Here is a 5627-nt window from a genome sequence, read left to right as displayed (position 1 = left end):
CCTCTCCTATATGCAACATATTCCAGGATACCTGATCTTAAAATCTGATACATGCTGTGTCCTTCACTGGCAAATGAAGGAGCACCATGTCATCCTCATGTGGGAGCTGGTTTTAAAGGTGAGTTGGTGGCAGTGAACCAGGCAGGTGGAAGGAACAAGCAGGTTCTCCCATTCTGCCCATCCCACTCACTTCCTTCAATCTCCTGCACCATCTGTTCTCCTTTACCTCAGTCATATATCGTCTCAATACCACTCCCCACAACCACCACATTCCTGGGAATTTCATCAAGAGAGATCAGTCTGAATCAGCCTCCAAGACACAGAGGGGGATAAACTGGCACATCAGAAAATTTTGATAAAGAATGGCTGCCAAGCCACTTTTAAAGTTTTCCTCTGATCCATATGCTTTTGCACTGTTTTTATTATTTATATGCTTATACCACCCTTCCACCAAGAAGCTCAGAGTGGTGTGCATGGTTCCTTCCCTTCTTTTATCCCTCCTCACAACAGCCTTCCCTCCTGACAACCCCTTGACATAGGTGAGGCTGAGGGATCACCCAGGTCACCCAGGAAGTTTCATGGCTGAGCGGGGATTTGAACCTCGATCTTCCAGAATCAAAGTCCAAATCCCCAACAACTACTCCATCCTGACATACAGGCAAAATGGCTTTTGCCAACCAAAGTGTTTTACATTGTGTCTTTAGATTATGCAAATCATTCAAGAATATTACAAGAATCTGTCTTTCCTTTGAGCTCAAGAAAAATGGTTGGCAACCTTCAGTCTTGAAAGACTATGGTATAAGCCTACAGCACCCAGTATTCCCAGGCGGTTTCCCATCCAAGTACTAACCAGGCCTGACCCTGCTTAGCTTCTAAGATCAGACGAGATTGGGCATGTGCAGGGTAACAGTTGCTGTCAGCTCAAGAAAACCCATTGCTCATTTCAGTTATGAGGCTTTAGAATTTCCATTTTTAGAGCCTAAACCTATCCCCTGCCATGCTATAGCATGCAGCTGTGCCAAAAAGACACATGCTGAATGTTATGGGGCAGCAGCAGACCTCCCATTAGATGAAAGGGGCAAATGCCCCGGGCACAGAATTTGCACGACTCCAGGACACGGGCGGAAACTATGCTTCTGGTTTTCCAGAAGCACAATTTAAGACTGCAGGAAAGCCTCAGAGGGCCTCTCCCATTGGTCTCGAAGTTGCGCAAGCTCCATGTCAGTTCAGGTGAGTGGGGGGGGGCAGCTTCACCAGGGTTATGGCTTCATGATGCTTTGCCCCAGGGTGCCTCAAGAGGAGGTTCGCCGCTGTTATGGGGGGGGGGAACCTGAAGGCAAACAGGAGATAAGTATAAAACATTTTTACCTCTATGTAAACCCTTAGGCTGCCTATGGTTCTCCTCAGAAATATTCCATCCATTTTTGTGGCGTATGTCTGAAGAGGAAAATGATTTGGAGAGGTTTTCAAAAAAGAAGATAATATCTGCCACCAGATTTACCCCTTCCCTCTCCTGACATTATTATTATGAGATTTTTGCACACTCAGGTAGATGTTAATAACTGGTTTGTTTTATCCAGACCCTTCCCAAGGACCGGGGATGTCTAGTTTTTGTCCTGTTTTGCTGTTATAAATATCGTTGCAAGGTGCAAGCTGTTCCCAGTGAAGCTGCTGTACGTAGTTGGTGGATGGCCATTTCTGTGGCCTCGATGCTGCTCAAGTGCTCTTCAAGATGTTTTGGAATAGCACCAAGGGTGCCAGTCACCACTGGGATCACTTTGGTCTTCTTCTGCCACAGTCTTTCAATTTCTACTTGTGAATCTTTTTATTTTGTTATTTTTTCCAGCTCTTTTTCTTCCACTCTGCTATCCCCCAGTACTGCTATATCAATGATTTTGACTTGTTTTTCTTTCTTCTTGACTACAGTTATGTCTGTTGTATTGTGTGATAGGTGTCTGTGGGCACAATCCAAACCTGCGCTGGAGCAGGCAAGCCAGGAGGCTTGTGCTGCATCCAACACAAGTTCGTTGGGTGCAGCGGCTCAGCCAGGGGCAAGGGGAAGCTCTTCCCCTTACCCCTGGGTAAGAGCTGTGCACCTCAATGGGTCTCCTTGGACCTGGGCCACCTCCAGAGGTAGCGCAAGTCCGTGGAGAGTGGAGCGGCTAGAAGCCACTCCGTTCACCACGGGGACGGGGTTTGGGATCCGGCATAACTGTTGGGTCCCAGCCCCACCCCTGGCTCCCTGTGCACCCGCCTCCAGGGCCTCCCATCACCCAACCTCCCCCCGCCCAGAAATGCCCCCTCCTGCCTCCTCTTCGCCCCCCCCACGCCTACCTGAGAGGTTTGTGTCGGTGTGGGCGCTCCAACATAAGCTGCTGTGAGGGAGCCACCACAGAGACATCTGCTGGCCTCTGCGAGTCGGTGCATCTACGTGTGCTGACACGGCTCCCTCCCACAAAGGTGCAAACATGCTTTATGGAATGTTTGTGACCCTCCAGGGTGTCCTATGCTGGCATAAGTGCCAGTTAGGATTGCACCCTAACTGTCTGTCATTGGAAATCCCATAATATTTTGGCATATTCATTTTCAAAGACTTTTCCAGTTTTGTGGTCCCACCAGTTTCTGCCTGCAGGTAGCTTGCATTTTTCTACAGATGTTCCAGTGTATCACTGCTGCTACCTTGTCATGCCTTTGCTTGTAGTCTGTTTGTGCGATCTATTTACAGCAGTTAATTAGGTGGTCCACTGTTTCATCTGCTTCTTGCAGAGACGGCACTTGCTGTTTGTGGTTATTTCTTCTACTTTCGCTTTTAGTGCATTTGTTCTCAATGCCTGCTCTTGTGTAACCGTTGTTAGACCCTCGGTTTCTTTCTTCAGGTTGCCTTTTTTGAGCCACTGCCAGGTCTTGGTGATGTTTGTTTTTCCAGTGACGTCTCACAAATATTGTCCATGCAGTGGCTTATTTTCCCACTTTTCCTCACTTCTTTGTATAAGCCTGCTTTGTTTAGTTGGTATTTAGTAATTTCTAAAAAAAAATGTTAACTATTTTAAGAGCATCCTCTTGGCTATTCTTTACATACAGTCTACTATTCCTGTAGTGTATCTAATGATGGGTATAACCCAGGTGATTATGGCTTCTATAGTGTTCCCACCATGAAGTTTGGTCTTCAGGATTTTTCTGACTCTCCTGATTTATTCAAATTCAATTTTTCTTTTAACTTCAGTATGTTTGATGTTATCTGCTTGAAGTATGCCCAGATATTTATAATGATCTTTCTCATCCAAGTTCCTAATATTTTTTTCCATTGGGCAATTATATCCCTTCAGTTTTTATTATTTTCCCCTCTATTCATTATTAATGAATGAATGTTCCCTTGCTAATTGGGTAAGAGGCACTTTTTCAAGTGGGTGCTCCTCTTTTATTTAGCAGGGGGAGAGCAACTGGCCCTCCTCACCCCAGCAGTGTCTTTTCTAGTAGCTGCCTGCTGATGTTTTGCATTGAGATAGGGAGCCATTAATTATTTGATATTGATTTTCTCTGTAAACCGCTTTGTGAACTTTTGTTGAAAAGCAGTATATAAATACTGTTAATAATAATAATAATAATAATAATAATAATAATAATAATAATAATAATAATAATAATGCATGCTTATCTAGTTCAATCTCCATTGCAATATCATTACTATATATGTTGCTGGCAACCTTCAGTCTTCAGTCTCGAAAGACTATGGTATCGCACTCTGAATGGTGATTCTGGAACAGCATCTAGTGTGGCTGAAAAGGCCGATTTGGGAGTGACAATCCCTTCCACACTGGGAGCAAGTGCAGTCTGTCCCTGGTCTGACTCCCTGGCTATGGGCCTTCCTTCTTTGCCTCTTAGCCTCAGACTGTTGGCCAAGTGTCTCTTCAAACTGGGAAAGGCCATGCTGCACAGCCTGCCCCTCAGAGGCCAGGGTTTCCCACCTGTTGAGGTCCACTCTTAAGGCCTTCAGATCCCTCTTGCAGATGTCCTTGTATCACAGCTGTGGTCTACCTGTAGGGCGCTTTCCTTGCACGAGTTCTCCATAGAGGAGATCCTTTGGGATCTGGCCATCATCCATTCTCACAACATGACCGAGCCAACGCAGGTGTCTCTTTTTCAGCAGTGCATACATGCTAGGGATTCTAGCACGTTCCAGGACTGTGTTGTTTGGAATTTTGTCCTGCCAGGTGATGCTGAGGATGCGCCGGAGGCAGTGCATGTGGAATGTGTTCAGTTTCCTCTCCTGTTGTGAGCAAAGAGTCCATGACTCACTGCAGTACAGAAGTGTACTCAGGACACAAGCTCTGTAGACTGGATCTTGTTATGTTCCGTCAGCTTCTTGTTGGACCAGACTCTCTTTGTGAGTCTGGAAAACGTGGTAGCTGCTTTACCGATGCATTTTTTACTATATATACAAATGGTGTTTATTAAAGATTCTATTTCGAACTGGGACTTTCCATACAACTTCAACTCATCAATTATTATTATTAATATTATTCAAATTTCATGAAACATAGTTGTAAACTGGTGTTGAGTAATTGATACGTCTCAGCTTGAGACCAAAGTATCAACTAGATATCGGCGCAGTATGTATGATGTTCCTAAAAGCTTTGTTTTTGCAGATCTGATGGTGTTACTTCAGTAAGCTACAGTTGTTTAAAGTAGATCACAAAACTTTTTGAGATTGTTCTGAGTGTCCCAATGACAGTGTGGACCACTTTGGTATGTTTTGTCCATAGTAGTGTGATTTCAATGACCAGGTCTCAGAATTTTGTCATTTTTTCTAGTTCTTTTTCATCTATTCTGGCATCTCTAGGAATTGCAATATCAATTAGTCAGACATTCTGATTTTCTATTATTCTTATATCTGGTGTATTATGTTTGAGGTGTCGGTCCATTTGAATTTTATAATCCCACAGGATCTTAACTTGTTCATAATCGAACACCTTCTCAACCTGATGTCCCCAAACATTTTTTGATGCAAATTGTACTTTTTACACAATGACCAATGGATTACTTTTCCAGCTCTGTTGTGTCTGACATTGTAATCCGTCTGTGTGATCTTACTGCACTTGTATATTAGATGAGACACAGTTCCTGGAACAGTTTGCACTTAGGGGTTTCACCTGTTTTCAGGATTTTAGACTTCATAGCATTTGTTTGCAGTGCCTGTTCCTATGTGGCAACAATAAGATATTATTATTATTATTATTATTATTATTATTATTATTATTATTATTATTATTATTATTATTATTATTGGTTCACACAAAAACCACAACATTTATCAGCTGGTAAATCCTCATCTACCCAGACATCTGCCTGATGTGTAGGTGTAGATGAGGTACCGACAAAGAATGGACACTGTGCCAAATATGGTGCTCTTTTGTAATTCAGCTGGTGTTATTGCAGGGGCGTCCAGTTGTGCAAAGTATTCATTAAATTGTGTAGATATTGTTCCTAGTGCACCAATTATGATCAGCAGCACTCGTACATGCTTCATTCGTACATGATTCATTTGTACATGATGCTACATGCTTCATCCAGATTCGTGTCAATTCTATGCACAGGTTGCGGTATTTGGATACTTTCTCCTGTTCTTT

The 5627-nt window shown here is 43.4% G+C and overlaps 1 pseudogene; it reads right to left on the bottom strand.

The window, feature by feature from the left end:
- Window positions 1-801: 801 nt before the first annotated feature.
- Window positions 802-921, bottom strand: LOC136654978 (5S ribosomal RNA; annotated as a pseudogene).
- Between the last annotated feature and the right edge of the window lie 4706 nt (window positions 922-5627).

The sequence above is a fragment of the Tiliqua scincoides genome, chromosome 5 (assembly GCF_035046505.1).
Source record: "Tiliqua scincoides isolate rTilSci1 chromosome 5, rTilSci1.hap2, whole genome shotgun sequence".
Lineage (NCBI taxonomy): Eukaryota > Metazoa > Chordata > Lepidosauria > Squamata > Scincidae > Tiliqua > Tiliqua scincoides.
This window is presented reverse-complemented; position numbering and strand designations above follow the sequence as displayed.